Genomic DNA, 23,587 nt, shown 5'->3' with positions numbered 1-23,587 from the left:
GGATTTCATGGTATAATGTGAAAAAAAGACTTATAAATGACAGAAAACCCTAATTTGTTGTTGAAATTAAAAGCTGTTCACATTATGATACTGCAGTAACAAATTAATACAACTTTAAATTTTTGTATATATCTCTTACCCTACTCCTTTCCTTAATCATAAATAAATTTGTCTAAAGAACATTTTTTTTTGCTGAAAATTGGCCTGGTGACTGTGAGCAACATTCCAGTCTTTCTTTTTTTTAAGATTTATGTATTTATTTGAAAGAGTTAAAGGAGAGAGGGAAAGAGGGAGAGAATAAGAGAGAGAGAGAGAGAGAGGAGGGAGACAGCAGAGAGAGAGAGATCTTCCATCTATGATTCACTCCTGAAATGGCCACAATGGCCAGGGGTGATCCAGGAAAAAACCAGAGCCTTTTTCTGGGTCTCCCAAATGGGTACAGGAGCCCAAGCACCTGGACCATCTTCTATTGCTTTCTCAGGCCATTAGCAGCCAGCTGGATCTGAAGTGGAACAGCTGGGTCATGAACAGGAACCCATTCTGGATGCTCATGTCCGTGTGATGACTTAACCCGCTACATCACAGTATTTCCTAAACTACATTTTCAAAGGGTAAGTTTGTATTGTTTTTCAACTTATACATTTCAAAGCATTATTTTTGTATTAGTCAGCTTTTTATTAAGTATATCTGGCTGGAACTTTAATCAATGAAGGTATACATATCTGATGAAATAAACCACTTTTCAAATTTAAAATTACTCTTAAGCAAAAACATTACTTATATAACAATACACAATATTGAATTTTTGAAGATATATTATGGGGTCTACAGAATAGAAAAGACAATAACAATCTTGCTTTCTGCCCTAACATTTTACTTGCTAGAAGGGGAGTTAAGATATATGAACAAATAATAATATAAATAGAATGCAAGAATTTCTAAGAAGTGACACTTAAAAAAAAGTTAAGGGAATATAGGACAGAACAGAGATCAATGGCTCTAAATCCCAAAGGAGGTGATATGAATCCTAGTTGAGAAAAGAGAAAGCTCAGTAAAGATTCATCAAAAACAATGGAGACCAACTGCAGGAGCACATCCTTTTGCAAATACAGTTGCTCTGTGTCTCTATCTAATAACTATCTCCCTGGCTTGAGATTAAAGGAACCTCATGAAATGAAAACCATTATATTTATAAAAGTATAAAATTATTATTACTTCACAATTATCACTCATTCTCAACTCTACTGCAAACAGTATGACGATTGCAAAGGCACTGCAGAATCTTCCTGGAAAACCCTGGGCACTGCAAAGGTAAAGACAAAATCCTCCAGGATACACAAAACAGACAATATAAGACAACAGATCATTGTTGCTGTTGGTATTCTGTATTTCCCATAAACCTGGCCAAAACCTAGGGCCCATTCCACAGACATCTACATCAGAAGGCCTGGGATGCTGGCCAGCAGCCTCAGTTTCTACTCTTCCCCTAAGTGGAAGCTACAAATTTAAGGGGTAGGCCTGTTAATGATCCAGGACTCACAACCCAGTTGCCTAAAGGTTTCTTGTGACCCGTCTTAAGAAGTAGGTGCCTGGTTCTACCATATAGGATGCTTTGAAGCAGCCTAGAGAAACAAGGGTGAAACAGGAGCTTGACTGTTCCTTTCATTTGATGTCCACTAGTAACATCATAGACTGCTGCTTACCTAACATTTGTTAAATAACGCATTTTTCTTACATAAAAATATTTGCGAGTGAGGCAATAAAATATACCCTCTTCCATATTCTAGTTGAAAACTCACAGATCTATGCTAGACACATATCATGTGTCAGATTATTCATTACTTTAGGGCTTTAGGGACAATTAAACCTCTCACTGACTTTTTAGAATGTTTAACATGAGAGCAGATACAGAGGAGATTATCACCAATTCCCCAAAGCTACCTGTGCTGTCTCAAGGCTAAAAAATTGTTGAATGGAACACCTTGAGAGGCATAGAGACAGGGGATGGAAAGAAAGGGGGAGATGACTGAGCCAATAGGTCCAAATCTTAGGCACTAGGAGCCTCTAGACTCTACCTTCTTTTCAGGTGCTAAGATGACTCATAACTGCTGCTCCAACAAAAGAGCTCCCAAGTCCAAACCTATTCTGAGAATATCTGCAGACACTTGTTTTTAAAAACTTGTCTCTCAGAGTCTAACTGCTTCCTTAAAGGAAGTTTAGTGTGCCAGAAAACTCCATCAACTCCGAGGTAGGTGAGGTCCCTTTCAGGGTGTTGAAATTGGCAATTATATAGAAGCTGCCACAGGGCCAGTAGAGTCCATGCAGCATCTCCAAGTGCCAACCTCTTCTGAGAGAATATCTTAGGTATCTGGAATATTGAGCCCAATGTGCAAGAATCGATTCATAAAGCAAACTGAAAAAAAGTTTTTTTTAAAAGGGGGAAAAATAAAATACAAACAGATACACTTGAGTAGAATAATTTTAACTTAAATAACGCACATCATAAAATATGTATTTATTTAGTAAACACCAAGTATATTACAACATCAGTCACAAAAATCACCATAACTTCCACTTGGATAAAAATACAGCACCTTAAAATATCTGACTGCCAAGACGGATCAAAGAGGGAAGAAGCCAGCACATACTGACCTCAGACTGCAGCCCTCCCCCGCCTCTGAGGGAGAAGACATAGCGGACATCGGATGCTGAGTGATTAGGCACGGAGGTAGCAGCACGCTGAGGCGCTGAATAATGGATATTCCTGGGAGCCCTTGGTGGAGGTTGCAAAACTGCCTTTAGGGGAGGGGAAGGTGTTGAAGGACCTTGAGGGTCTTGCAGGGACAAGGGGGAAAACCAGAGAAGAGATTGGTAATAAATCTTTCAATACCCAAGAAAACAGGCTACCAGATAAAGGGCTTTCTCTGTTTCAGCAGAAGAGCGTTCAATCTCTTGCCAGAAGTCATTCATTTGCAATGAATATATTAATGCTGTTAGATCTAGCCAGAGAAAGATGGACCCATAGTACCCATTCAAAACCATTAGTTGTTTAACCCAGGCTTGCAAATTAGCACAAATTAATTGACAGAACACATTTTGCCGGGAATTTTCAGAATGCTTTCCAAATGATTAAACTGAGACATCGTATTGATCCTAAAGGGTTCCTAATGCAAATGAAGGAATGCTGAGATGGCACTCCTGTCTACAATAGGTTGCAGTTCATAGCGATAAACTTCCCATCTCCTATCTAGCCTTCAGCACGCGGCTGGCGGCACAGCCATTATCCTCACATACTGACACATGTGATCTAACATTCTCTCTTTGCCACAGCTAGAGCAATTGCTTGACAACTTGATTACAGCTTTCTGTCAGTTCATGCACAGAATATTTCTGTAAGCTTTCATCAATTACAAAATATTTTGATTTTAAAATGATAGTAATCCATGAAGGAAAGCATCTTCAAATATTGATTTCTGATAACAACTCAAGATCTGCATGAAGGAAATGACTTAAAATATCTATGAATAAGTTTGTATTGGAGCACAGAAGGACTGGATTAGAGGCTTTTTCTCATGGAAACTACTGAAACTTGTGACAACAGGGCCACCATTAGTGCTCATTGGTTGGTGGAGATAGTTGAATTATCACTACTGGTCCAGTATCTAGTAATGTTTGTCAAGGTCATCTTCAAAAATACTCTTCCTCTTTGAAATACTAAAGGTTTATTGGGTATATCCAGTGGTGGAAATTTCATCATAAAAGTAATTGAAGAATAAAATTTTGTGAGGGCCAGCTCTGTGGCATAGTGGACATCCCGTATGGGCACCGGTTCAGTCTCGGCTGCTCCACTTCCCATGCAGCTCTCCGCTTTGGCCTGAGAAAGCAGTGGAAGATGGCCCAAGTCCTTGGGCCCTTGCACCCATGTGGGAGACCCAGAAGAAACTCCTGGCTCCTGGCTTCAGATCAGCGCAGCTCTGGCTGTTGCGGCCAATTGGGGAGTGAACCAGCGGATGGAAGACCTCTCTTTTTGCCTCTCCTTCTCTCTCTGTGCAACTCTAACTTTCATATAAATAAATAAATATTTTTTAAAAAATTTTATCTTTTGAGACAAATTATCTTTTATAAATTATTTAACATCAAATGTTAAAATTATATCTAAGAATTTTTGTTCTGTGCTATAACATGGAGTGAGATTTCTTCAATATATGAGTAAAATTGATGCTTTGTGACCTGTAATAGAGATGTGAAATGCTCTTTGTCTTGTATTATTGACCTTTTCCCATGAAATGACAATGTTCCAAGAAATACTTTCACTTTCTTTTTTGTTCTCCCAGAGATCAGGCATTCAAACTGGTTGCTACCAGCACTTTAGGCACATCTACCTGATGGAGTTTCCCACAAAATAAGATGAAACTGAAATTATTTCCACAAATGAACAAGATAAAATGAGCACAAGATCAGACAGAAAACTCATGGAATTTTAAATGGAAGAAAATGTTCTAAAATGAAAACCTATTCCTGTTGCCCTGGAGCTAAAGGTAATTTATGGGTAGACCAGAAAAGCCTATGTACCTCAATAATGCAATCAATCACTTTACCTGGAATCTAGCCACACATCAATGTAGTACTCCAGTATGAGTCCAGAGTTTTTCAAACTATTCTTAGTCAAACAGTTTTTAATGATCTCCACTTTTATGTAACAGTTAGGACTGTAATTTGTCCTGCATTTCTTCTCAAATTGGCATACTATCATACATTTTGAAATTCTTATATTCATAACAAGAAAGGCAAATGGTTATAGCATCCAGGCTTTGAAAGCATAAATTGTTCAGAAAATAATTTTCTCCATGATATTTCCTTTCATTTTTATAAAAAGGTATAATTTACGTATACATACTTCTCTGATAGTTTTGAAAAATACAGCCATAAAACACCACCACAGTCAATATAAAACATTTCAATAATTTCTTCAAATTTCCACTTTCCCTTTCTTAAGCACTCCCTACACCTTAAGTCCCTTGTAGCCATTGATCTGATTTCTATCTCTAGGTTTTTTTTTTTTTTTTCCAGAATGTTAAATAAATACAGCTCTTCTATCAACAGACTTCTAGATCTGGTTTCTTTCATATAGAAAAGATTCATTGAGATCCATCAATGCTGTTGTGTTTCAAAAGTGCATTTTTGATTGATGAGCAGCATTTCATTGTATAGACGTACATTTGCATCAATTCCAGTCTTTGGTTATACTAATAAAGCCACCACATTCACATACAAATTTTTCTGTGACCATGAATTCCATTTACCTTGGGAATGGTATTTTTCTCAATTCCTATAAGTGGGTTGATGCATATTTTTTTATTGTCCTTTGAGTGTTCTTATGTAAGCTACATATAAATCCTTAATCAGATATGAGATTTCAAATATTTTTCCAATGCTGTGTCTTAATTTGCCTACTAGTGTTATGCATGAAGCAAATTCTTCATTTCAATGAGTTCAATTTATCAATCTTTCTATTTATGGATTATGATTCTGGTTTTGTATCTAAGAAATCTCTATCAAATCGTTGGGCTCCTGCCCCCCTGTGGAGTATCTGTACTGAATACCTAACCTACAGCTTGGCCTTGGAACAGCCATAGCTGAGGGGGAATGGAGAATTAACAAGTATATAGGAGTTCTTTCTCTCTTTCTCCCTGCTCACACCCCTGTTAGTGTGTGTATGCAAGCGTGTGTTTTTCTTTCTCTGCATCGCGAATAAATAAAAGAATATTTTTAAGTATTCATTTCATTTATTTGAATGGCAGAGTGACAAACATAAAGAGGGAGAAACAGAGACAGAGAAACACCTTCCATCTGCTGATTCACTCAAAATGGCCACAATGGCCAGTGCTGGGCGAGGCCAAAGCCAGGAGCCTGGACCTATTCTAGCTCTCCTAAATGGGTTCAGAAGACCATGTACTTGTAACCAACTTCTGCCCCTTTCCCAGGCACATTAGACAGGAGCTGGCCTTGCAAGCAGTGGCATAACCTGCTGCCCCAAAATGCCAGCCCCAACATGCCAGCCCCAACAATTATTTATTTATTTTTATTTTAGAATGAGAGAGTTCATTGAGGCTCACAGGAATGTGAATGACCTTGTCTGTGAGTACCAGCTGTAGTAGGATGCACCATGGAATCAAGGAGGATTTTGGTGAGGAGACAGAAGAATAAACCTAAGACAAAGCCCCCATCACTTCAGGCATCTCATTCCCCAAAAGTATCTTCCTCAATTGCCCTTTCTTCTTCCTCAGAATTTCTGTTTGCTGCCACTCTCTTTTTTGTTTGTTTTGTTTTGTTTTGTTTTGTTTTTTTCTTTTGAGGGGATAATCTAGAACAGTGCCTGGTCCATAGTAGGAGTTCAATAAATCTTTGTTAAAGAAGAACTTTTTAAAATTTAATTAATAAAAAGAGAACAGTTTTCATGTATTTTATAGGTACAATTCAAAGAAGGCAAACATATCTTTCTCCCTCTCTCCTCCTTCCTTCTTTCCATGCTTTTCTTTAATTTTTCCAAAAACGTAATTTTAATCACTCTATAATCCTAGGCTTAATGCAGTACTAACTGTAATATTCAAGAAGTAAAAAGTAGAAAGACCACAGTTCTACACGAGTGTAAACAAAGGCTAAAGACAACAATAAAATTACAGATGTCTGTTTCATCCGTATAAATTAAAAAATATATATTTTAAGGAAATTCTGGGGCTGGGATTGTGGCACAATGGGTTGGACCTACAACAACATTGGCACCCAGTATGAGCACATGTTCAAGTCACCACTGCTCTGCTTTTAAACCAGCTCCCTTATAATGTGTCTTGGAGGGCAGCAGAGGGTGGCTGTCGGCCTGGGCCCCTGCCACCCATATGGCAAAACTGGATAGAGTTCCAGAACCATGGCATTGTCCTAGCTCAGCCCGGTGACTGCAACTGTGTGTGGAATGAAGCAGTGGATGGAAGATTTCTCATTTGTCTCTGTCTCTCCCCCTGTCTCTGTGACTCTGCAGTTCAAATAAAGCAAATTAAATAAATAAATAAATAAATAAATCTTTTTTTAAAGTAAAAAGAAATCATTATCTAATCCAAGGTCAAAAATTTATTCCTATATTTTCTTCTAATCCATAGATTATTTACAATAGAGTTTTATAATGATTTAACACCAATGAAATCTCCATGATATCTGTAGTAAAGAGAATGAACAATAATTTTTTTTTCATTTTATAAGAAATTTAAACAGCTTTCATTATTTCAGATATTGGAAAATTTTGAAATCACAGTATGGGCAGGTACCTCTTTCATATGCTTATTTCATTTCCATTGTACATATTCACACAAGTGGGATAGCTGGGCCATATAGATCTATTACATATTTTCTGAGGAATCTTCATAATGTTTTCAATAATGGTTGTACCAACTTGCATTCCCACCAACAGTGTATTAGAGTAACTTTTTCTCCAGACCCTCACCGCATTTGTTATTTTTTGGCTTTTGGGTAATAGCCATACTTCTGGAGTGAGGTGATAACCTCACTGTGATTTTCATTTGCATTTATTTCCCTGATTGTCGCTCCCTGTCTTCATGGAGGAACGACACAGGACCCTGCGCTGTTCTTTTGTCTGCTCGGCCCTCCCCGGGTTTGCTGCTGGTTCTTCCCGGGTTGGCTACCGACCCTTCCACCTCCATGGAAGGGCGGTTCCCCCTGCCACTTTCCCCACTTCCGCGGGGGAGCAGCACACCGCCGGCCGGCTCTCTCGGGGGCTGCACAGGTGTTCCTTCAGATAGATGTTCCCCTTAGATGTTCCTGGTGCATGTTGTCTCTCTCCTCCTTTATAGTCCTCTTCCACCAATCCCAACTCTGCTACCCACACGCCGAGTACGCTGCTCTCCTCCAATCAGGAGCAGGTCCTGCTGTTAATTGGTTGAACTGGAGGCAGCTGTGTTGAAGCTGTTTCCTCCTCTCCCAGCGCCATATTGTGGGAGAGCAGATGCATAGAATAAGTCTTAATTCCAGTAACTTAGTCTAGTCCGAGTTGCTCCCCACACTGATGACTACTGATCCTGAGTATTTTTTCAGGTGTTCATGTGCCTGTTCGTCATTTGTATTTCATTCTTTGAAAAATGTCAGTTCATATTCCTTGCTCACTTCTTAACTGGATTGTTTGTTCTATTGTTCCTAGGTTTCTTGAGCTCCTTGTATTCTGGATATTAATCCTTTATCAGGCATAGTTTGGAAATAATTTCCTCCCTGTCAATTACCTCTTTACTTTGTCAGTTTCTGCTTTTGCACAGCAAAATCTTTTTATCTGGATGTAATCCCATTTGTCTATTTGTTTCTTTCACTGCCCGTTCTTCTGGGGTGGTATCCAAGAAATCTTTGCCTAGACCAATGTCTTACAGTGTTTCTCTTTTGTTTTCCAATGGTGATTTTGTGATTTCAGGTCTTAAATTTTGATCCTTGATTCATTGGGAGTTGATTTTTGTGTAAAGTGTAATATGAGGGTCTTGTTTCAATTTTAGCATGTAGAAATCCAATTTTCCCAGTACAATATGTTGTAGTGACTCTTTTTTTTCTCCATGGAATGATTATAGCTCCTTTGTAAGAAATTAGTTGGTTGCATATGTGTGTCTTAATTTCCAGGGTTTCTCTTCTGTCCCATTGGTTGACATGTCTAATTTGTGCCAATATCAGGCTGTTTTGATTACAACAGCTCTATAGTATCTCTTGAAATCTAGTATTATGGTGCCTCCATCTTTGTTTTCTTAAGATTGCTTTGGCTATTATGGTCTTTTGTGTTTCCATATGAATTTTTTTAAAAGATTTATTTATTTATTTGCAAGTCAGAGTTACACAGAGAGAGGAGAGAGGCAGAGAGAGAGAGAAAGAGAGGTCTTCCATCCAATGGTTAACTCCTCAATTGGCCTCAATGGCCGGACCTGAGTCCATCCGAAGCCAGGAGCCAGGATCTTCTTCCAGGTCTCCCATGCAGGTGTAGGGGCCCAAGGACCTGGGCCATCTTCCACTGATTTCCCAGGCCATAGCAGAGAGCTGGATTGGAAAAGGAGCATCCATAACTAGAACCAGCACCCACATGGGATGCTGGCATTCAGGCCAGGGTGCTAACCCACTGTGCCACAGAACTGGCCCTCCAAATTAATATTTTGTTTTTTTTATAACTTTTATTTATTAAATATAAATTTGTGAAGTACAACTTCTGGATTTTTAAGACTATTTTTTCTAGATCTATGAAGAATGTCCTTGGTATTTCAGTTGGGTTTGCATTGAATCTGTAAATTGATTTGAGTAGCTTGCTATTTTGATGCTATTAGTTCATCCATTTTTTGTTTCCATCTTTTTGTGTGTTCCATTTTTATTAATGTTTTGTAATTTTCATTCTAGAGATCTTTCACAACCTTGATTAAATTTTTCCAAGGTATTTAAAATTTTTATAGGTATAATGAATGACAATTATGTGTCTTACTAGTTTTTTCTCAGCCAGTGTATTGTTGGTGTATGAGAATGTTGTTGATTTTTGTGTGATATTATATGCTGAAATTTCACAAAATTATTTCATGAGATCAAATATTTTCTCAGTTGAGTCTTTCATTCCCTTCTATAAAGGGCCATGTCATTTGCACTTTGGAATAACTTGACCTGCTCCTCACTAATTGTGTCTCCTTGATTTCTTTTTCCTTCCCAATGCATCTAGCTAATACCACCAGAACTGTATTGAATAATAGTTGTGGGAATGTGCACCCTGTGTGGCTCTGGATCTTACTGGAAAAGCTTCCAGCCTTTCCCCATACAATATGAAGCTGGCTGTGTGTTTGTCATACTTTGCCTCAATTGTGTTGAGAAATGTTCCTTTAACATCCAGCTGTGTAAGATTTTTATCATGAAAGGATGCTGTATTTTATCAAATGTTTTCTCTCCATTTATTGAGATAAAAACTTAGATTTTATCCTTCATTTTCTTGATGTGATACACCACATTTATTTATTTGCATATGTTGAAACATCATTGCATCCTTGGGATAAATCCCACTTTGGGTTGATGATCTATTTGATGTCTTGTTTGATTTGATTTGCTAGCATTATATTGAGGATTTTTACATCTACATTTATCAGGGATATTGGTCTATAGTTCTCCTTTTTTAGTTGTAACATTCTCTTATTTTGGAATTAAGGTGTTGCTGGCCTCATGGAACAAATTTAAAGTAGTTCACTCCCTTTCAACTGTTTTGAATAGTAAAAGTACTATTTGTGTTAGTTCTTCCTTAAAAGTGTGGTAGAATTCAACAGTGAAGCCCACCTGTCCTGCACTTTTCTTTTTAGGGAGGCTCTTTGCTATTGATTCCATCTTGGTCTTTCTGATTGGTTTATTCATATTTTCTATGTCTTCATGCCTTGATTTTAGTAAATTGTATGTATCCAGAAATATGCTCATTTCTTCTAGATTTTCCAACTTGTTGGCATATAATTCTTTGCAATAATACCTAATGATTCTTTATATTTCTGTGATATCAGTTGTGACAGCTTCTTAATAATCTGATTTTATTAATTTGGGTCTTCTTCCATTTTGATTAGTTAGGCCAATTGTTTATAAATTTTAGTTATTTCCTTCAAAAACCAGCTCTTCATTTCACTGATGGTTGCATAGTTTCATGTTTCTATTTTTCTTAATTATTCTCTAATTTTTATTAATTCTTTCCTTCTATGAACCTAGGGTTTAGTTTTTTCTTGTTTTTATAGGTCCTGGAGATGCATTGTTAAATCATCTATTTGATACCATTCCAATGTTTTCATGCAAGCACTTATTGCTGTAATATTTCCTCTTAACACTGGTTTAGCTATATCCCAGGAGATTTGATATGTTGTGTTTTCATTTTCATTCATTTCAAGGATTTGTTTATCTTGTTTTTAATTTCCTATTCCAATGTTTATTCAGGAGAATGTTGTTCAGTTTATATCTCTTTGTATTTTTTCCACAGTTTCTTTTTTGTTGTTTTTTATTTCTAACTTAATTTCATTGTTGTCAGAAAAGATATATGATTTTAATTTTTTAATTTCTTAAGACTTGTTTTATAAGCTTCTATATGGTCTGTTTTAGAGAATATTTTATGCACTGATGAAAAGAATGTATATTCTGCAACTGTGGGATGAAATGTTCTGTAGATATCAATATTTCCATAATGCCTATGGAATAGATTAGCTCTACTGTTTCTTTGTTGATTTTTTTGTCAGGTTGATTTGTCCATTGAAGAAAGTGGGGTGTTGAAGTCCTCCATTATTATTTTATTTTTGTAAATGTTTCCCGTTAGATCTACTAACATTTGTTTTAAATAGATTGGTGACCTAGCACTGAGTTAATACACATTTACTATAGTCACATCTTCCTGTTGAATTGATCCCTTAATCATCACAAAGCAATCTTTTTATCGCTTTTATCTATTTTGTTTGATATAAGTATAGATATGGGGGCAAGCACTGTACTGTGGCAGATAAACTTGTTGCCTGATGCACAGCATCCCATTTGGGTGTCGGTTTGAATCCTAGCTGTTCTACTTCCAATCCAGCTCCCTGGTAATTCACCTGGGGAAGTATCAGAAGAAGGCTCAAGTGCTTGTGCCCCTGCACCCATGTGGGAGACCCAGAAGAAGCTCCTGGCTCCTGGCTTAGGACTGGCCCAGCTCTGGCTGTTGTGGCCATTTGGGGAATGAACCAGCAGTTGGAAAGTCTTTATGTCTTCTCTGTCTTTCCCTCTCTCTCTGTAACTCTGCCTTTCAAGTACATAAATAAAATTTTAAAAAATAAATAAAAATTAATAAGTATAAATACTCCTGTTCATTTTTGATTTTCATTTACATGGAATATTTTTTCCATTCTTTAACTTTCAATTTGTGGGCTTTTTTTTCTTATCTTTGAAGTTTGTTTCTTGTAGGTAGCATGTAGATGAGATTTGTTTCATTATCCATTCAGCTTGTCAGTATCCTTTAATTGGAGAATTTTAGTTCATTTACATTCTAGGTTATTATTGATAAGTAATGACTTGGTCCTGCTAGTTTTCCATCAAGATTCCTATTCCTTGTCTTTAATCTCCCTTTTCTGCTAGTAGAATGTTTTCTGCCTTCAGATTCTTTCATGATACTAATTGTCTTCCTCTGTTTTTACGTGTAGTATATCTTTAAGTGTAATTTGTAAGGTTGGCCAATTGGTGACAAATTCTTTCAATTTTTACTTGGAAGTTCTTTATTTCACCTTCATTTATTAATGAGGGCTTTTATGGGTTATTCTAGGTTGGTTAATTTTTTTATATCTTAGGACATTGATTATATCTCCCCATTCTTTCTTGGCCAGTAGGGTTTCTGTTGAGAAACTGTACTTAAACTGATTAAAAGTCCTTTAAAGGTAAACTGGAGAGCCTTTTGTAAAAATTTTAGGATATTCTCTTTATGTTTTTCTTTTGACAGCTTGAATGTAATGTGTCATGTTAAGAATACTTCATTTATAATATTTCTGTGTTTTTTCAATATCTCTATCTCTGCAGAATTTTTTATCCATGTCATGTGCTGATTTCCTTATTTCACCTGACTGTTTTTCTGTGTTTCTGAGTAACCTTACAATAATTCTCTTGAATTCTTTTTTGAGCACTTGGTTAATCTGCCTTTCTTCACAATCCAATACTAATGTATTATTATGTTCCTTTCGGAGAGTCTTATTGTATTTCTTATTCATGTTTCTGGGGTTTCTATATCGAGTCCATGCATATGCTGCATATCTTACGACTATCTCATCTAGAGAATTATTTATTGAAAGCTTTATTCCTGTAAACGTGCCTGTAGGACTCAGTGGAGAGCCTACCCATTACAATTGTGTTCCAGCTGTACATGCTGGGTGGGACCTGGGAGCTTTGGGCACAGTTTGCAAATGGGTTAAGAGTTCATATTGACACTCAAAATGGGCATGGTGGAATGCCTCTGTCTACAGTCAGTGGTGGAGGGAATGCTGGAGTGAGCTAGTATGTTGACAGCCCCACCCTTTCCTCTGCCAGGGTGAACCAGCCTATGCATAGCCCTAAGAAAGCTCCTGGTACCAGCACACATCACCCACCCAGGGATACACAATGTCCAGAGCAACAATCCACTCCACAGCATGTCCCCTGACCCCTCTGTGAGATCAATCCATAGCATACAGGGAACTCCCCGTCTGTACCATCCAACCACGCAGGTTCACAGGAACCAACTTCAAACCATGATCCTTAGTCCCAGGGCTTATTCCCAGAACCCCACAGTCACAGGGTGTAGGGGCTTCTGTTCTCTACCTCGACACCTTCCCCCAAACTGCCCATGGCAGCCTCCAGCAGCAGCAGGACTATTCCTGAGTCTGCTGCTCCTGAGTCTGAACAGAGTTCAGCAGTGCTTTTGTCAGGGGAGGAACAGGAGGCAGTGTAGTCTCCTTTTACCAAGAAAAGTAATCACACACATCTCCACCTCAGGCTGTCCATGTAGATGCAGCAGTGAGTGACAGCATGGAATGCAGCTGTAAATAAGTAACTGAAGTAACTTGAACACAGCTTGCAAGAGGCAGAATGGAGTCCTAATATTGACGATCTGTGCTCCAACTTGTGATCGCTGCTTCTGATTATAGTGTTGAAGACAAAAGGTAAAGCAGCCATTGCTGGACTCTCTCCATTGTTGAATGCTACTTCACCTCAAGCTAAAGTGACTTCCAGGGAGGTTAAGGGGCCAGAACTCCTTTTCACCTACTCTACTTTTTATTGTTCCTTTTTACACACATGAAAGACTAAACAGTCAAAAGAAACTACAGAAATTGTAATAAAAATTAGAAAACAATATTGCATGTTCAAAGAAAAGGGAAGACTCAAAAGGGAGCCAAGAAGATCTTAAATTATTTTTTATTTTTCTTATTTTATTTTTTTATTATTTTTTTTTGACAGGCAGAGTGGACAGTGAGAGAGAGAGACTGAGAGAAAGGTCTTTTCTGTTGGTTCACCCCTCAATAGCCGCTGCAGCCGGTGCACTGCAGCTGGTGCACCGTGCTGATCCGAAGGCAGGAGCCAGGTGCTTCTCCCAGTCTCCCATGCGGGTGCAGGGGCCCAAGCACTTGGGCCATCCTCCACTGCCCTCCTGGGCCACAGCAGAGAGCTGGACTGGAAGAGGAGCAACCAGGACAGAATTCGGCACCCCAACCAGAACTAGAACCCGGGGGTGCCAGCCCCGCAGGCAGAGGATTAGCCTATTGAGCCATGGTGCCGGCCGAAGATCTTAAACTCCAGTCTTGGGCAATGAACCAGCGGATGGAAGACCTGTCTCTCTGTCTTGCCCTCTCTCTTTCTGTAACTCTACCTCTCAAACAAATAACATCTTAAAAAAAAAACTCCATTTGATCCTTAGCAGAAATACAGAAATATACCCTACAGTAATAAAAACAACAAGCAAAAGCATCTAACTTTGGTGAAGGAAAGAGGTTGTGACTCTCAGAGTTAACACTCTCTATCAATAAAAATTGTAAGGTATCCAAAAAAAAAAAAAAAAAAAAACAGGGAAGTACACCAATTCAAAGAAAAAAAAAATAAAACAGTAGAAACTATTCTTAAAAAAGCCTCGTGCCAGATCTATTAGATAGAAATTTTTTTAAATATTGTCTTAAAATTATCAAGATCTAGAAGAAAATGTGGATAAAGTGAAGAAAATAGTATATGAACAAAATTTAAATATCAGTAAAGAGATAGAAAGCCTAAATACAACCAGAAGAGATTATGAGAAAACTATAATAATAAATAAAAAATTCACTAGAGGAATTCATAGGCATATGTAAGCAGGAAGAAACAGGAATCAGTGACCTGACCAATGGAAGCTAAAAGGAAAAAATAAAAAACAGAAAATCAAAAGAGGAAAGATTTAAGTGAACAAAGTCTAAGGACTTTAAAGATAGTGCTTCATTATTACATGGACCATCACACATACTGTGGGAGTTTAAAATTTAAAGAGATAAAAAAAATTGTATAAAATATTTTGCTGAAAATTCCCAAATTTGAAAATTGAAATGAATATAAACATCTAAAGAGCTCATTAAACTCCAAGTAATATGACCTCAGAGACTCAAACTAAGACACATAACCAAACTTTATAGGACAGAGAAGAGAGGAAATCCTAAAAATCATCAAATGCAAGGTACTCTCAATAAGATAAACAAGAGATTTCTTCTGAAATTTTGCAGGTCAAAGGCAAGATGTGATATAAAGTGCTAAAACAATCAAGCACCCTATATCCAAAAAAATTGTCCTTCAAAAAAGGGATAAATTTAAATGTTACCAAATATTAAAAGAATTCATTAACAAAGGATTATAAGAAACTACTATGAAAATTATGCTAACTGGATGAATTCCTGTATGTATAAAATCAACCAAGATTAAATCAAGATGAGCCAATAACAAGCAACAAAATTGAAGTACTAGTTAAAAATCTTTCATCAAGACAAAGTTCAAGAAACAATGGCTATACTAATAAATTCAACAAAACATTTAAAGATATACTTTTCTAATTTTCCAAAAATATTAAATAGGATATAAATCTGCCAAACTCTTTTTATGAGGTTAGCATCACCCTTATACCAAAACCAAAGAAAACATGAAAAGAAAAACACTTACCTATAACCCTTGATCAACTTAGATGCAAATTTTTCAACAAAATATTACCAAAGTGAATCCAAAACCACATCAAAAAGGTCATGTATCACAATCAAGTGGGATTTGTCCCAAAGATGAAAGGATGGTTCAATCTTTTTTTTTTTTTTTTTTTTTTTTTTTGACAGGCAGAGGGAACAGTGAGAGAGAGAGACAGAGAGAAAGGTCTTCCTTTTTGCTGTCGGCACACCGCGCTGATCCGAAGCCAGGAGCCAGGTACTTCTGGTCTCCCATGTGGGTGCAGGGCCCAAGTACTTGGGCCATCCTCCACTGCACTCCCTGGCCACAGCAGAGAGCTGGCCTGGAAGAGGGGCAACCGGGACAGAATCCGGCGCCCCGACCGGGACTAGAACCCGGTGTGCCGGCGCCACAAGGTGGAGGATTAGCCTAGTGAGCCGCAGCATCGGCTGATGGTTCAATCTTAACAAATCATAAATGTCATGAATCACAACAGAATGAAGAATGAAAATCATATGCTCATTTAAGTAGATACAGAGAAAACACTTGATAAAACTCACCATCTCTTCATGATAAAAACCCTCCTCAAATTAGATGTTGAAAGAACATAACTCAAAATTATAAATATGATATAGAAATAGCCAATATCATGTTGAATTGGGAAAAGCTGAAAATATCTCCCCTCAGGTCTGGAACAAGACAAGGATGTCACTTTCAACAGTCTTATTAAATATAGTACTGAAAGTATTAACAAGAGAAATTAGGAAAGGGAAAGAAATAAATGGCATCAAAGTTGTGAAAAATGAAGTGAAAGTATCAATATTTGCAAATGACAAGATATACATGGAAAAGCCTAAACACTCTAATAAAAAAACTGGTAGAACTGATAAACCAATTCAGTAAAGTTGCAAGTTACAAAATCAACATAATCTAATGATGAACTCACCAAAAGAGAAAATAAGAAATTCCATTTATAATATCCACAAAAAATCAATTATTTATGAATAAATTTAACCAAAGAATGAAAAGATCTATACAGTAAAACTTACAAAACACTGATGACAGAAATCATCACAAACACACATAAAAAAATGAAAGATATTCCTTGTCCATGGATTGAAAGAATTAATATCACTTAAGTGTCTATAATACCTACAGCAATTTACAGTTATAATGCAATGCCTATAAAATATCAATGACATTATTTACAGAATTAGAAAAAAAATCCTAAAATTAAAAAGGAATCATAAAAGACCAAGAATAGCAAAAGCAATCAGGGAGGAAACAATCAAGCTGGAGGCACACAGTATCTTATTTCAAGCATACCAGAAAGCTACAGTAATTAAAATGGAATAGTTGTGAAATCAAAACCAAAACAGAGATCTCTGGATCAGAAAAGAGTGCCTGTAACTTAGTCCTTCTATATATAATCAAGTGAATTTTGACAAAAGTGCCCAGACTACATACTGGAAAAAGATAATCTCATTAATAAATGGCAAACTTAAATGCATATATTTAGAAGGATGGCATTAGATCCCCACCTGTCACCATACACAAATATTAACTCAATATGGATAAAATACTCAAATTTAAGACTGCAGACTTTGAAGTTGCAGGAAGAAAATGTAGGAGAAACACTTCAAGACCTTGGTGTAAGAGATGACTTTTTGAATAAGACCCCTCCCCCAAAGCAGAGGACACAAAGCAAAACTAGACAAATGGAATTATATCAAACCCATAGCTTCTACACAGCAAAAAAAAAAAAAATCAATAGAGGGAAGAGCCATCCAACATAACATCAAACAATATTTGCAAGCAACCAATTTGACAATGGATCAATATTAAGAATATATCAGCAACTCAAAAACCTCAACAAACAAATAGACAAATCCAGTTAAGAAAAGGGAAAATGACCTCAATAGACAGTTCTCAAAAGAAGAAATACAAATGACTATCAAATATGCTTAACATCACTAGCCATCAGAGAAATGCAAAACAAGACCCAGTGAGGGGTTGAGTATTGGATATAGTGGATAAAACCTCTACTTGAAATGCAGGCATCCTATATGGGTACCGTTCAAATCCCAGCTGTTCCACTTCTCATATAGTTCCCTGCTAATAACCTGTGAAAGCAGCAGATGATCACCCAACTACCTGGGCCCTTGCCACCAACATGGGACAATTGAAAGAAACTCCTGCCTCCTGGTTTTAGCTTGGCCCTGCACAGGCCATTATAGCCATCTGGGGAGTGAATAAGCACATAGATCTCTCTCACTCTTTCTCCTCCTCTATTTCTGTTTGTAATTCTGACTTTCAAAATAAATAAATAAATCTTGAAAAAAAATCAATGACATTTTTTACCTCACCCCTATCAGTATGGCTATTATGCAAAAGACAAAAAGTAGCAAATGCCAGATGCTATGAGGATGTGGAGAAAGAGGAACACTTATCCACTGTTGGTGGGAATGTAGGTTAATGCAGCTACTATGGAAAACAATATGGAGGTTTTCCATATGATGCAGCAATTTCACTGCTGGATATATACACAAAAGACATGAACATATTGTATCAGATACCTGCATCACTATGTTTATAGCAGCACTGTTCACAATAGCTAAAATATAGAATTAACCATGGTACCCATCATCAGATGAGTGGAAAAAGAAAATGATATATATGTATGCACACACAACTGGATCTTCCTCAGTTATAAAATGTGATAAAGACACACAATTAGATGTTATTCAGTTATAAAAGAATGAAATTTTACTATTTGTGTAAATATGGATGGAACTAGAGGATGTCATGTTGAGTGAAACAAACCAGACATAGAAAAGAAAGTATTGTATGTTCTTCATTACATAGGCTAAAATTAAAAGAGAAAAAAACAGTGTGTATCACTGTTGCTGTAAATATGGTTTCATCAATTTTGCTTTAAATCTTTGTCAAACCAAATGGTTAAGAATGATATAGTCATATCACTTTAATCACTGATCATTTTAAAATTTATTGTATTTGAAGGATATTGATATTTTTTCATTTAATTGTTTATAGCCCTTTCCTATATTCCTTCTGAACTATGGTCTTCTTACTTTTTACTTTTTGAACTCTTTACTTAGCAGGACATTAAGCATTTGACAATAAAATGAATTAAAAATAGTTATCTCTGGTGTTTTGGTATAATGGGTAAAGCCACCTCCTGCAATACCAGCATTGCATAAGTGTGTCGGTTGGTGTCCTGGTTGCTTCACTTACAATCTACCTCCCTGCTAATGGCCTGGGGTAAGTAGCAGAAGATGGTCCAAGCATTTGGGCCTCTGCTACGCATGTGGGAGACCTAGAAGTAGCTTCTGGCTCCTGGCTTTAGGCTGGCTTAGCTCTGGTGGTTATAGCCATCTGGGGAGTGAACCAGTGAATAGAAGATACTTCTGTGTCTCTACCTCTTTCTCTGCAACTCTGACATTCAGAATAAATAAATAAATCTTTATTTTTCCCCAGAAATCTTTAATTTAAGGAATACATACTTCATGCATTTCATAAATACAACTATAGGAACATAGTAAACCTTCCCACCCTACCTCTCCCCCCACCCACATCACCACCATTTCTCCTTCTTATCCTATTCATATTCTTTTTTTAAGATCTGTTTTCAATTAACTTTATACACAAAAGATTAATTCTATATGAAGTAAAGAGTTCAACAAATAGTATGCAAAAAACTGTTCCTCAACAGTTGAGATAAGGGCTCATTATATAGTGCCCTTCTTGTCTTTTTCAACAGTTTTTGTGTTAAATTCTATTTTGTCTGATATTAGGATGGCTACACCAGCTTTTCTTTTGGTTTCTGATAGCATGGAATATCTTTTTTCCTTCCTTTCACTTTTGGTCTGCACATAGCTTGTTGGTGAGATGTGTTTCTTGTAGGAAGGAAATAATAGGTCTTGTTTTTTAATTGATTCAGCCAGTCTGTATCTTTTAACTGTAAAGTTGAGGTCATTTAATTTCAAGGTGAGTATTGTTATGTAACAACTTGGCTCTGCCATTTTTCTATAAATATTCCTATTGTTTACTTTGGATTTCTCTTGTACTTTCACTGAGAGATTGTCTGCCTTCATCTTCTTTCATAATGATAACCATGTTTCTGTGTTTCTGTGTGTACTACCTCCTTAAGCATCTTTTGTAAGGCTGGATGTTAGTGACAAATTCTTTCAATTGCTGTTTGTTGTGAAGAAAAGTCTTTATTTCACCTTCATTCTTAAATGAGAGCTTTGCAAGGTACAGTATTCTTGGTTGAGAGTTTTTTTTCTCTTAAGACTTGGAATATATATTGCCTTTCTCTCCAACCTATAGAGTTTCTGATGAGAAGTCAGTTGTGAGTCTAATTGGAGATCCTTTGAAAGTAATTTGGCATTTCTCTCAGTCACATTTTAGAATCTTCCCTTTATGTTTTACTGTGGGGAGTCTGACTACAATGTGTTATGGTGAAGCTTTTCTGGTCATGTCTATTAGGAGTTCCATGTGCTTCCTGTACTTGGACATCCCTTTCTTTCTCCAAATTAGGGGAATTTTCTTTACTTTATTATTTTTTTATTTGACAGATAGAGTTAGAAATGAGAGAGACAGACAGAGAGAAAGGTCTTCCTTCCGTTGGTTCACTCCCCAATTGGCCACCGCAGCTGGCGCTGCGCCGATCCGAAGCCAGGAGCCAGGTGCTTCTCCCAGTCTCCCATGCGGGTGCAGGGGCCCAAGCACTTGGGCCATCCTCCACTGCCCTACCGGGCCACAGCAGAGAGCTGGACTGGAAGAGGAGCATCCGGGACCAGAACCCAGCGCCCATTTGGGATGCTGGCGCCGCAGGTAGAGGATTAAACAAGTGAGCCATGGTGCCGGCCCCAAATTAGAAAAGTTTTCTGTAATTATTTCACTAAAAGTCTTCTAATTCATTCTGTCTTTCCAAGCCTTCAGGAACTCCTAAGAACTGTATGTTGGATTGTTTGATAGTACCTCAGAAATCTCTTAACATTGTTTTTTTTATTTTTCTATTTTCTTTTTTTTGTCTGACTAATATTCAAAAGATTTGTCATTTAACACAGATGTTTTTTCTTCTGCCTCACTGAGTCTGTTGTTAAGGCTTCCCACCACATTTTATAAATAAATCTTAAAAAATATTTTATCTAAAAATTAAAAAGAGAAAGAATAAAGGAAATGGGGTGGAGGAGATGTCAATATGTATCATTTTATTCTTAGACTGGTACCTATGAACTACATAGAGTCTGTTCTGTTTGTATTAATGTCACGTTAACATGAAAATTGATGAGAATTATGCTCTAGTGGTCATCACACATTTGCTGTGATCCTGAGAATCTATTGTGTTAATAAACTATTTGAAACCATTTAAAATATCAGTACCATTTCAGCACACTAACAATGAACAATGGGCAAAGTAAAAATTCATTTTGAATTGGCTCAAAAAGAATTAAGGTTTATAAATAATGAAAGTCTTATATAATTAAAACCATAAAATAATGCTGAAGTAAATTAAATAAGACACACATAAATGGAAATATACCCCATACATTTGATTAGATTGCCTGAGATTGTTAAGATGTCAATACTGCTCAATTTGATCAACTGATTCATTGTAATTTATACCAAAATTCAAATGTAATTTTCTTGCAGAATTAGAAAATGGTATTTTTGCAGGTCAGCACTATGGCATCTAAGTTAAGCCTCCATTTTCAGTGCTGGCATGCCATGTGGGTCTCTGTTCAAGTCCCAGCTGCTCCACTTCTGATCCAGCCCCCTGTTAATGTGCCTGGGAAAGCAGCAGAAGATGGGCCCCAAGTCCTTGGGCCTCTGCATTCATGTGGAAGATCTGGAAGAAGCTCCTGGCTCCTGGCTTTGAACCAACAGAGTTCTGGTCATTCATTGTGGCCATTCGGGGAGAGATCCAGCAGATTAGATATCTCTCTCTCTTTTTTTCTCTCTCTCCTCTCTCTGTATCTCTGCCTTTCAAATAAATAAATAAATCTTTTTAAAAAGAAAGAAATTGTCATTTTAAACTTCATAGGAAATCTCAAGATACTCCAAATGGATTAAACACTTTTCAGAAAAAAAAAAAAAACAGCAGAGATGGAGAACTCAGGCTTCCTGTTTTAGAACTTACTACAATACTATAGTAAATGGAATCATTGTGCTGCTGGCATAAAACACACATATAAACTAGTGGAATAGAGTAAGGAGTCCAGAAATAAACCTTTACAAATATGATGAAATCATTTATGATGAGAGTACCAAGATCACTCATTGGAGAAACGGTCTTTTCAACAAATAGCCCTGGAAAAACCCACTTTTCATATGCAAAAGAAAGACATTACACTCTTATCTAATACTATATTTAATAATTAACTCAAAATGCATCAAAGACCTAGAAATAAGCCCTACAATCATAAACTCTTAGGAAAAAACCTAGAGCAAATGCTTCATGACAGCATATTTGGCTGTGATTTCCGTTTTTTTTTTCAGATTTATTTATTTATTATTGAAAGGCAGACTACTGGGGGGGAGGGGAGAGAGACAGAGAGAGAGAGAGACCAAGAGAGAGAGACAGAGAGAGAGACTGATGTTTGATGTTCCATCCACTGATCCACTCCCCAGATGGCCACAACAGCAGGGGATGTGCCAGGCCAGTCAAGAGATAGGAACTTCTTTTGAGTCTCCCACATGGGTGCAGGCACTCAAGCACTTGGGCCATCTTCCAATGTTTTCCCAGGCACAAATAACAGGGAGCTGGATCAGAAGTGGAGCAATAAGGTCTGGAACCAGTGTCCATATGAGATGCCAGTGTCTTAGGCCACAGCTTTGTTTCCTATGCCACAATACCAGTCCCGACAGTGATTTCTTACAACAAAGGCACAGATAACAATAGATAATGTTAACAAATTGGACTTAAAAGAAAATTTCTAAAAATTGTGCATCAAAAGATACTATCAACAGAGTAAAATATTAATCTACAGAATTATAGAAAGCATGTATAAATCTTACTTGTTTTTCAATATGCTCCTAAATCTGCATATATGAAATACATTAAATTTGTTCACCTTATATAAATAAAAATTTGTTTAAAAATTATAGTTTTTATAAAAAATTTATATGTCAGAACATCTAAAAATCAACCACAACAACAAAACTGAATTCAGAAATGAGCAAAGAACTTGAATGGGCATCTGCCCCTTGCAAAAATACAAACATGGCAAATACATATATGAACAGACACTACACATCAGTAATCATTAAAGAAATGCACATCAAAACTATAAGACATCACCTCATACTTTATTTGATGTCTACTATAAAAAATCAGATGAAAATGTAGAGAAATGGTATGAGCTGTTGGTGGAATGCAAAATGACACACCATTTGTAGAAAGCAGTATGACATTTCCTAACACAGATTTTGAAAGAATCTACATAATATCTACCCATTCCACTTCTATAAGATTCAAAACAAGGTCTCAAGGGATATTTCTACATCAATGTTCATAGCAACATTATTCATAATAGCCAAAATGTGGAAGGATGAGTGGATAAAGAGAATGTACTCTAAATGCACATACAGTTCACTTCATAAAGAATCTCTCTTCATGTTACTGCATGGAGGAACCTTGAGGACATTATGCTAACAAACATACTATATGGTTGCACTTATTTAACCAACATATTGTATGGCTCCACTTACAGGATGCACTTAGACCACATCAAATCATAGATCAAATGTAGAATGGTGTTTCCCAAGGTCTAGAGTTTTGGGAAAGGGATTTATTGCCGGCACCATGGCTCACTAGTTTAATCCTACATGCGGCACTGGCATCCCATATGGGTGCCGGGTTCTAGTCCCA

This window comes from Oryctolagus cuniculus, chromosome 7 (assembly GCF_051225735.1).
Source record: "Oryctolagus cuniculus isolate XC-2025 breed Fujian yellow rabbit chromosome 7, ASM5122573v1, whole genome shotgun sequence".
NCBI classification, from domain to species: Eukaryota; Metazoa; Chordata; class Mammalia; order Lagomorpha; family Leporidae; genus Oryctolagus; species Oryctolagus cuniculus.
The sequence above is the reverse complement of the archived record's forward strand: the minus strand, read 5'-3'. Positions refer to the sequence as shown.